Below are 11,755 nucleotides of genomic sequence, written 5' to 3' on the forward strand. Positions count from 1 at the left end.
CCGGTTCTCGTTTTCTGCTGTTTTTGGTTCCGGAAATCCTACAAAGGAAATGTTCTCGGAATTGGACGAAATCAACGCCCACGATCTTATATTTCACGGAAGGTTCCAGAGCACCGAAGAGGGGCCAGAGGGGAGCCAAGGGGGCCCCACCCCACATGGCGGCGCGGCCAAGGGGGGGCGCGCCCCCCTATGGTGTGGGTCCCCCAGGACCCCTCCGAGGCTGCTCTTCCGCCTATAAAGTCTCTCCGTCGCGAAAACCCTAAGGAGATAAGCCACGATAAGAGAAAAGTTACGCAGCCGCCGCCATCGCGAAGCCAAGTTCGGGGGACAGAAGTCGATGTTCCGGCACGCCGCCGGGATGGGGAAGTGCCCCCGGAAGCCATCTCCATCGACACCACCGCCATCTTCATCGCCATCGCTGTCTCCCATGATGAGGAGGGAGTAGTTCTCCCTCGAGGCTAAGGGCTCTACCGGTAGCTATGTGGTTCATCTCTCTCTCTCTCTCATATGATCTTTATGTGATCATGAGCTTTGTGATCTAGTTGAATATCATCTATGTGCTACTCTAGTGATGTTATTAAAGTAGTCTATGCCTCCTTCATGATGTAAAGTGGACAATGTGAGCATCATGTAGTACTTGGCGTAGGTTATGATTGTGATCTCCTGTAGATTATGAAGTTAACTATCACTATGATGAATATATTATCTTGGATTTATGATTTGACGTGGATATCCCTATGAGTGGTGTTTGTCAAGTACTTGATGAGTAGCACTATTATACACTCTAGAGGTTACTTTAATATGAAGAGTGTCCACTAGTGAAAGTATGATCCCTAGGCCTTGTTTCTAAGCATTGAAACACCGTTTCCAACAAGTTCTGTTACATGTTTGCTTGCTGCCACCTTTATTTAAGATTGCAATTACCACTTACAATCATCCATATTACTTGTATTTCACTATCTCTTCGCCGAACTAGTGCACCTATACATCTGACAAGTGTATTGGGTGTGTTGGGGACACAAGAGACTTCTTGTATCGTAATTGCAGGGTTGCTTGAGAGGGATATCTTTGACCTCTACCTCCCTGAGTTCGATAAACCTTGGGTGATTCACTTAAGGGAAACTTGCTGCTGTTCTACAAACCTATGCTCTTGGAGGCCCAACAACTGTCTACGGGAATAGAAGCGTGCGTAGACATCAAGCTATTTTCACGGCGCCGTTGCCGGGGAGGTAAGGTAAAAGGTATTCACATCCTCCGACTACTAAGCTATTTCCTAGCACTGTTGCTAGTGTGTGAGTGCTCGAAGCTATTTCCTTTAGATCCTGCAATTGCATCTTTTTGTTTCTTGTTTTCACTAGTTAGGCTTAATGGAAAACAACAACAAAATTAGAGATCTTTATGAACTTCATATTGAATTAGGACATGATGTGTTTGAAGAGAGAATTAAAAAACCCATGGAACTTTGTTTACAAAATAGTTGTAGCAATGTTATTAGCATGAACTCTTTGAACACTATTATTGCTAATGTTATGGATGAATTTAAGCTTGGGGAAGCTGGTTGTGATATTTTTAGTCCCCCAAGTTTTGAGGAGAAAATTTTCTTTGATGATACTTTGCCTCCCATTATGGTGATTATAATGATAGTGGTATTTTGGTGCCACCTACTATGGAGGATAAAGTTTATTATGATTATACCATGCCTGCAATTTATGATGATTACAATGATGGTTGTGATAGTTTTACTCCCACTATTACTAATAAAATTGATTATGCTTATGTGGAGAGTAATGATACTTTTATGCATGTGAATAAGAATGCTTTATGTGATAGTTATATTGTTGAGTTTGTTCATGATGCCACTGAAAGTTATTATGAGAGAGGGAAACATGGTTATATGCATCTTAATAATGTTATGTTTCCCCTCTTTATGTTGAGAATCTTGAAGTTGTGCTTGTGTTACTTTTCTATGCTTATTGCATTATGCTTGCATGACTTGTTTATTTACAAGATTATGCATAGGAAGCGGGTTAGGCTTAAATTTGTTTCATACTTGCTTTTTGATGCTCTCTTTTACTTCAACTCTTATTTCTTGCGAGTGCATCATTAAAATTACTAAGCTCATCTTAATGGCTATAAAGAAAGCACTTCTTGGGAGATAACCCATGTTTTATTTTGCTACTGTTTTGTTGTGTCTTGGAAGTTGTTAATACTGTAGCAACCTCTTCTTATCTTTATTTTATTGCATTGTTGTGCCAAGTAAAGTCTTTGATAGTAATGTTTATACTGGATTTGGATTACTGCGCAGAAACAGATTTCTTGCTGTCACGAAATTGAGTAGCCCCGTCTGTAGGTAACTCAGAAAAATCTGTCAATTTACGTGCGTGATCCTCAGATATGCACGCAACTTTCCTTCAATTTCAGCTTTCTCATCTGAGCAAGTTAAGTGCCCCTGAAAAATTCGTCTTTACGGACTATTCTGATTTGACAGATTCTGCCTTTTATTTCGCATTGCCTCTTTTGCTATGTTGGATGGATTTCTTTGTTCCATTAACTTTTAGTAGCTTTGGGCAATGTCCAGAAGTGTTAAGAATGATTGTCTCACCTCTGAATATGTGAATTTTTGATTATGCACTAACCCTCTAATGAGTTTGTTTTGAGTTTGGTGTGGAGGAAGTTTTCAAGGATCAAGAGAGGAGGATGATACAATATGATCAAGAAGACTGAAAAGTCTAAGCTTGGGATGCCCCCGTGGTTCATCCCTGCATATTTCAAGAAGAATCAAGCATCTAAGCTTGGGGATGCCCAAGGCATCCCCTTCTTCATCAACAACTTATCATGTCACCTCTAGTGAAACTATATTTTTATTCCGTCACATCTTATGTACTTTACTTGGAGCGTCTGTGTGCTTTTATTTCGTTTTGTTATTTTCATTCTCTGAATAAATTCATGCTTGTGTGGGAGAGAGACACGCTCCGCTCGTTCATATGAACACTGGTGTTCTTAGCTTTACTTTTAATGTTCATGGCGAAGGTTGAAACCGCTTCATTCATTGTTATATGGTTGGAAACAGAAAATGCTTCATGTGGTAATTGGCATATTGTCTTGAATAATTTGATACTTGGCAATTGTTGTGCTCAAATAGATCATGTTTAAGCTCTTGCATCATGTACTTTGCACCTATTAATGAAGAACTACCATAGAGCTTGTTGAAATTTGGTTTGCATGATTGGTCTCTCTAAAGTCTAGATATTTTACGGTGAAGTGTTTGAACAACAAGGAGACAGTGTAGAGTCTTATAATGCTTGCAATATGTTCTTATGTAAGTTTTGTTGTACCGGTTCATACTTGTGTTTGCTTCAAACAACCTTGCTAGCCAAAGCCTTGTATTGAGAGGTAATTCTTCTCGTGCATCCAAATCCTTGAGCCAAAAACTATGCCATTTGTGTCCACCATACCTACCTACTACATGGTATTTCTCTGCCATTCCAAAGTAAATTACTTGAGGGCTACCTTTAAAATTTCATTCCTTGTCTTTGCAATATATAGCTCATGGGAAAATAGCCTTAAAAACTATTGTGGTATTGAATATGTTACTTATGTATCTTATTTCTTATAAGTTGCTTGTTGAGCGGTAACCATGTTTCTGGGGACGCCATCAACTATTACACCTTTGTTGAATAAGAGTTGCTATGCATGTTCATCTTGTTTGAAGTAAGGGTGATTTATCATGATCAAATGGTTTGAGTATGCATATTGTTAGAGAAGAACATTGGGCCGCTAACCAAAGCCATGAATCATGGTGGAAGTTTCAGTTTGGACATCAATCCTCAATCTCTTATGAGAATATTATCTGTTGTTGAATGCTTATGCATTAAAGAGGAGTCCATTATCTGTTGTCTATGTTGTCCCGGTATGGATGTCCTAAGTTGAGATCTATCAAAAACGAGAAATCAAATGCGATCTATCTCCTTGGACCTTTGTACAGACGACTTAGAGGTACCCCTTTGTGACACTTGGTTGAAACATATGTTATGCAATGATAATCCATGTAAGTTCAAGCTAATTAGGACAAGGTGCGAGCACTATTGGTACTCTATGCATGAGGCTTGCAACTTATAGGATGTCTTATGCATAACACATATGAATTATTACTACCGTTGACAAAATTGTTTCTATGTTTTCAAAATAAAAGCTCTAGCACAAAAATAGTAATCCATGCTTCCCTCTGTGAAGGGCCCATTCTTTTACTTTATGTTGAGTCAGTTTACCTACTTCTTTCTATCTTAGAAGCAAACACTTGTGTCAACTGTGTGCATTGATTCTTACATGTTTACCTATTGCACTTGTTATATTGCTTTATGATGACAACTATCCATGAGATATACATGTTACAAGTTAAAGCAATTGCTGAAACTTAATCATCCTTTGTGTTGCTTAAAACCTTCTACTAAGAATCTATTGCTTTATGAGTTAACTCTTATGCAAGACTTATTGATGCTTGTCTTGAAAGTACTATTCATGAAAAGTCTTTGCTATATGATTCAGTTGTTTAGTCATTATCTTTACCATTGCTTTGAATCACTTCATTCATCTCATATGCTTTGCAATAGTATGATCAAGATTATGTAAGTAGCATGTCACTTCAGAAATTATCCTTGTTATCGTTTACCTACTCGAGGGCGGGTAGGAACTAAGCTTGGGGATGCTTGATACGTCTCCAACGTATCTATAATTTCTGATGTTCCATGCTAGTTTTATGACAATACCTACATGTTTTGTTCACACTTTATATCGTTTTGATGCATTTTCCGGAACTAACCTATTAACGAGATGCCAAAGTGCCAGTTCCTGTTTTCTGCTGTTTTTGGTTCCAGAAATCCTACAAAGGAAATGTTCTCGGAATTGGACGAAATCAACGCCCACGATCTTATATTTCACGGAAGGTTCCAGAGCACCGAAGAGGGGCCAGAGGGGAGCCAAGGGGGCCCCACCCCACATGGCGGCGCGGCCAAGGGGGGGCGCCCCCCTATGGTGTGGGTCCCCCAGGACCCCTCCGAGGCTGCCCTTCCGCCTATAAAGTATCTCCGTCGCGAAAACCCTAAGGAGATAAGCCACGATACGAGAAAAGTTACGCAGCCGCCGCCATCGCGAAGCCAAGTTCGGGGGACAGAATTCTCTGTTCCGGCATGCCGCCGGGACGGGGAAGTGCCCCCGGAAGCCATCTCCATCGACACCACCGCCATCTTCATCGCCATCACTGTCTCCCATGATGAGGAGGGAGTAGTTCTCCCTCGAGGCTAAGGGCTCTACCGGTAGCTATGTGGTTCATCTCTCTCATGTGATCTGTATGTGATCATGAGCTTTGTGATCTAGTTGAATATCATCTATGTGCTACTCTAGTGATGTTATTAAAGTAGTCTATTCCTCCTTCATGATGTAAAGTGGACAGTGTGTGCATCATGTAGTACTTGGCGTAGGTTATGATTGTGATCTCTTGTGGTGTTTGTCAAGTACTTGATGAACTCTGAGCGGAGCTTTTGTAGCCACTACACGATCAGTGATTCCATTAGGAGAGTTATCCAGAGTAGCACTATTATACACTCTAGAGGTTACTTTAATATGAACGCCGGATTCACTCTCCACGGTGTGACGGTGACGGTGTGCGCATCGTATGTGTATCCTTTATGAAGTTGTTTAGCTTGTTAACTCCGTCTTGAGGTGTGCTTTTGTAGCCCTACACAGTAAATGGTGTTTGTTATCCAACAAGAGAGTGTAGCATTTATTTATTCAGTTATGTGATCAATGTTGAGAGTGTCCACTAGTGAAAGTATGATCCCTAGGCCTTGTTTCTAAGCATTGAAACACCGTTTCCAACAAGTTCTGTTACATGTTTGCTTGCTGCCATCTTTATTTCAGATTGCAATTACTACTTACAATCATCCATATTACTTGTATTTCACTATCTCTTCGCCGAACTAGTGCACCTATACATCTGACAAGTGTATTCGGTGTATTGGGGACACAAGAGACTTCTTGTATCGTAATTGCAGGGTTGCTTGAGAGGGATATCTTTGACCTCTACCTCCCTGAGTTCGATAAACCTTGGGTGATTCACTTAAGGGAAACTTGCTGCTGTTCTACAAACGTCTGCTCTTGGAGGCCCAACACTGTCTACAGGAATAGAAGCGTGCGTAGACATTACACCTCTAGCCATCTACACATTTCATCTTCATCCTCTTCATTTTCCTCCTCGTCATCCTGATTGTCATCGGCAACGGCGTCCCCCTCCTCATCCTAGCGGTCATCAGCAGGGAGCTAGAGCTGCTCGGCATGGCAGTTCTATCCCACCAATGGCGCCATCCCGGCGGCTTCCCCTCGCTATCGGTGTCCGATGGCAAAGATAAGTTGCTCATGGCTCAGTCGTAGAGATGAATGATGCAGGCCGGTTGGAGATCCTTAGCGCAGACGTAGGTGTCTTATAGAGCGGGGATTAATGGCAGCGCAGATAACGAAGAGGGTTGTAGTTGCTCTTCCGCGGCGGTTCGCTCCATTCCGGTGGTTCGTGCGTCGATCGACCGATTGCCACTCCGGCGGTTGTCCTTCCTGGCAGTTGTTCTGCTTAAATTCACGCCGGTTCAAGCCAGGGTCGCTGCCAGGCGGGCCTGTGGGAGAAGCAAGCGCATGCTCGGCGCAATCGTGCAACGTCCGCAGAGACGCAAACGTGCCGCATATTTGGGCCGTCTTTGCGTCTCCGCGGACGATCCAGTCACTATGCGTGCAACGCATTTTTCGACCGTGCGGACGCAAACGGTTGCTCCATCTGTTTATGCCATCCCGGTGAAGATGCCCTTATCTTTCGGTCTCTGGAACCGCCTGGTGTACGTACATCCTGATGAATTAATTACTGGGGACAGGGTATAGTTTTAAAAACCGGATTGGTGATCGAACCGATAAGACTCTCGGTTCACGGTTCAATGGTGCAACCGCTGATGGGCCGATAATTCAAGATTAGTTCTTTTTTAGTTATATTATAGAAAACTACGGAGTCAAATCGGATAACTTTCTTGTCACAGAAGTAGCGCTGAACAGATGGTTACCACATAAGGAGAGGCCCATGCAATCAACCTTCGCGAGCAGTGTTACATTCCCAGCACCCGGATGTTGTTTTACCTCGACCGTCGGATTTCCGATTCACTTCCATGTCCTGTCTAGTGCGCCGATCCGGTCTGGTTTTTGAAACTATGCCGCCAGGGTGTTAAGTGAAATCCCATCTAAATCTCATTTGTATTGTTTTTATAGTTAAATTTTGGCACTAAAATTTGAAATATAAAAAATAATATACACTATAAGTGGAATTTCAGTGGGATCCCACATTAACACCATATTCTTATGAACATTTAGTTACAAGCAAGGATGCCCCGCACACTTATTGATCTTTGTTATTGTTGATATGTTGAAGATCTTATAACGCCTATAATTCTTGGTAGGCTATTTTTAGAAACAATCAAAGCATGAAGGGAATGTGAGAGTATGACTACCCTCTAGAGAGCTTTTTGTAGTGAGGTAATTGCACCGCTCATACAATAACTTGTCTTTCCGGTGCAACATCATACAAAAACTTGCAAAACGTGTTCCCGTGGTACAACAACTTGCATTTCAGGTGCAAATTCATACAAAACGCTAGAAGACTGACACATGGTGTACCATGTTGGATCATCCTCAGTTCCGTGAGGCCCCAGGGAAAGAAAAGTCGCGTCTTTTTTTTGGCCGGCGGCGTGAACTCCCGGCCGGTGGCACATCTCGTACCATGCCATACGTAGAAGAATCGAGCCAAATCAAGGCACCGTGAGCACCTGGGGTCTACAAACAACCAAGGCAGCAAACTCACGCGAGTAAATCACTGCTATATTAATCCATGCCGCCATCACGGATCGCTCTGCACTTCCAGCAACTCATCAACCCTGCCCGTGCCATCGAGCTGACATTTTTCGGTTGCAAGAAAGGAGGAGGCGATCTATCGATATATCGCAGTAAGGATGCCAGTGTTCTCATGTCCTCCGATGTGATCTGACTTCTTCCTGTACAACATCCTCCTCTACGGCTCTACGTGCTACTGCCCGTTCCGGCCTTCTATGTGCTCGCCTTAGTTCAGCTCCAAAAGTGGAAGCCGGTCGTCAGCCATCGGCAAGTCTTCGCGCTCCCGCTTTGGCAGAGCCCAGCGCATAAATAAATCATCACGCACGAGCCCCTTGTTCACCGCCGGTTCGCACCACGACTCCCGGAAGCGTTCCTCTTTGCGTAGCATTCCGCATCGCTTGTTCTTGAGCGCCACGTCACGCCAAGGCATGCCGTCCTGCCAGAACACGCCATCGGTGCCCTCATGGCCGTCCAGCAGGTGTAGGCGCAACTCTAGGTTGAGGATACCAAGCGCATCGTAGGAGGGCTTAAGGAGTTGAGGTGTGCCGAATTGGAAACGTCGAGGACTACCCGTCGCCGACGTGCATCCTGCGGCCGGCCAGCGCACATAGCTTCCCCAGCATATCAGAGACCGGGGCGTCAAGCACAGCTCTGCGGGACGCTCAGCACCAATGTCACAGTGTCGTGCCTGAAGACAAGGCGTACGTAGGACGCCGACGCCACGCCACGTGAGGCCGTCGCAGAAGGCCCTATTGCTGACGCACGTGGCCGATAAGGTTACGGCGTGGACCGACATGTCCGGGTGTGCAGTCGCGGCACCCCTGGTGGTGAGCAGGGCCAGCGCGCCGCCGATGTTGCGCCCCATGAAAGTGAACCGGACCTCCTCGTCGGGTGCCCTGAAGTGGTGAAGCAGCCGGTCGAGCTCGCCGGCAACCTGCTCGTGCGTGCTCCTCGCGTCGTACTTGTTCCTGCGTTTTTGGCCGCGCACTTGGCGTGGAACCCCTTGACCACTAGCGCCCTTGTCCCTTCCGTCGTCGGCGTCGCCAGTCTTCAAGTTCATGAGCCACTCCTCCACTGCCATCATGCCGCGCCACGCGACGACCACGTCTCGGTGCCCGACGCGCCCGGACAACCTGGTGGACGTGAGATGTCAAGGTACGAACATACATAGTCATATAGTTGTACTACATGGAACCCCTGAGAGAGACACATCTAGAACCTCATCTTCTCCGACGGCATGGCCTTTGAGTGGCGGCGGGTTCTCCATCAGCCGCGCTCTGACCGCACAACTGCCGTGACTGGGACGTGGTCGTCGCGTGGTGAGCCTCATCCGATGCCGGTGCCCAAAGAAAGGATTTGGTGATATTCTCATCTAGATGAGCCCAGAGGTTTTTTTTTTGAAATTGAAATAAGCATAGGCGGCTTTTTTGCTAAATGTTTAAAGTTGGGCCCGTGCATTTTTCAATCATGTCAATGCCATGTGTCAACCTCAGACCGATTTTGTATGAATTTGCACATGCTATACAACTTTGTGTACCACGGGAACACACTTTGCAAGTTTTTGTATGATTTTGCACATAAATAACAAGTTTTTGTATGGGTGGTGCAATTACCTCTTTTGTAGTTCACTTCCCTAGAAAGAAGAAGGCTTGTCGTGAGATCCGAAGATGGGTAACTTGTACCTCCCCGTTACGGTGGCTCCCCGCCTTGCGCCCTAATCTCTATCTCCCCTCCGTGAGGTACCCTCATGGTGGACTCGTCGAATACACAACAACAAAGATGTTGCTAAATCGCCTAGCATTATTGCTTCGTTGCACACCAAAATTGCTTCATCGCACACCAAAGTTGTTTCATCCTGCACCAAAGTTTCGTCATCATGCACCATGCACCAAAGTTGCTTGGTCGCGCACCAAAGTTATTTCACCAGGCACCAAAGTTGTTTGGTTGTGCTCCAAAGCTGCTTCGTCGAGCACCAAACTTGTTTGGTCGCGCACAAAAGCTGATTCGTCATGCACCAAAGTTGATTCGTCGCACACCAAAGTTATTTCATCATGCACCAAAGTTTCTTCATCATGCAGTAAAGTTGCTTTTCCGTGCACTAAAGTTGCTTAGTTGCTTTCCGACGGTTGTATCTCTCATCCATAATTTAGCTTCTTATTAAATCTTGCACGCCAAAATTTCCAATTGTTAACGGGAGCCACCACTAGTAGAAACAAGGGCTTTGGTTTTTTTGCCCCAGATGTCATTTGCACCGGATTTGGCACGAACCGGTGCTAAAAGGGGGTCATTAGCACCGGTTCGAGGGGAGCAGCCGGCCGAGGGACCTTTTGCACCGGTTCGTGTTACGAACCGGTGCAAATGATCTATCTTTTGCACCGGTTCGTAACACAAACCGGTGCAAAAGGTTCGTGGCCAGGCACGTGTCAGCCGAGGAACCTTTAGCACCGGTTCGTGTTACGAACCGGTGCAAATGATCTATCTTTTGTGCTAAAGGTCCCCAGCCCTATTTCAGCTCAGCTACACTGCCAAACAGCCCACTCACTTCATTTTTGCTAGGAGAAGGTGTGTGTGTTGAGTGCTAAGTTGCTTCTCTTTGGCATGCACATAAGGTGCTCGATGAAATGTGTGAGAGAGTGATGCCGCTTGATTTTACACCCAACAAAAATGAGATGAGGTGTCGGAGCGACACTTAAGCTTTCTCCTCTTTCTTTCCTCCTCGATCAAGGTTTAAGCAACAACTTAACCCTTTCATTTGTACGGTGCTAATTTCCACTATTTATAAATATTATGATGTTTTGTAATTGTTTATTGATAAACTTAATTAATTATTTGATGTAGATGAACCGGCGGCAATGGATGTACGTTGACCGACGTCTACCCGAGTTCAGATCGGGCCTGGAAGAATTTATCCGTGTGGCTCGTGAAAACCCACAGGCGGATGGTTTTATGTGTTGTCCATGTGTTGATTGCCATAACTTGAAGCAATACCCTGAATGGCAAGTCATTCACTCACACCTGCTTTGGAAAGGTTTCATGCCCAGCTGTAATTGTTGGACCAAGCATGGAGAAAGAGGGGTTATGATGGAAGACGACGAAGAAGAAGAAGATGATGATGATATGTACCCTAACTACGGTGATACCGCAACAGGGCATGATGAAGATGAAGATGCAGGAGGAGGTGATCAAGATGAAGAGGCATCAGATGAGCCCGTTGATGATGATCTTCGTCGGGCCATCGCCAACGCACACGGAGATGCGAAACGAGAAAACGAGAAGCGAAAGTTAAAGGGCATGTTAGATGATCACAAAAAGAAGTTATACCCAAATTGCGAAGATGGCAACACAAAGCTCGGTGCCACCCTGGAGTTGCTGCAATGGAAGGCAGAGGCTGGTATATGTGACAAGCCATTTGAGAAGTTACTGAAAATAATGAAGAGCAGGTTTCCAAAGAATAACGAATTGCCTGACAGTACGTACGAAGCAAAGAAGGTTCTCTGCCCTCTAGGATTAGAGGTGCTGAAGATACATGCATGCATTAATGACTGCATCCTCTACCGCGCTGAGTATGAAAATTTGGAAAAATGTCCGGTATGCACTGCACTTCGGTATAAGATCAGGAGAGATGACCCTGGTGATGTTGAGGGTGAGCCCCCTAGGAAGAGGGTTCCTGCCAAGGTTATGTGGTATGCTCCTATAATACCACGGTTGAAACGTCTGTTCAGAAATAAAGAGCATGCCAGGTTGTTGCGATGGCACAAAGAAGACCGTAAGAAAGACGAGATGCTGAGACACCCCACTGATGGGTCTCTGTAACGACCCCGGATCTGGTAGGATCCAA

At 44.9% G+C, this 11,755-nt stretch overlaps 1 pseudogene; it reads right to left on the minus strand.

Moving 5' to 3' along the window:
- Positions 1-8,143: 8,143 nt before the first annotated feature.
- On the minus strand, positions 8,144-9,156 carry LOC124695758 (annotated as a pseudogene).
- Positions 9,157-11,755: the final 2,599 nt, after the last annotated feature.

The sequence above is a fragment of the Lolium rigidum genome, chromosome 3, assembly GCF_022539505.1.
Source record: "Lolium rigidum isolate FL_2022 chromosome 3, APGP_CSIRO_Lrig_0.1, whole genome shotgun sequence".
Taxonomy (NCBI): Eukaryota; Viridiplantae; Streptophyta; class Magnoliopsida; order Poales; family Poaceae; genus Lolium; species Lolium rigidum.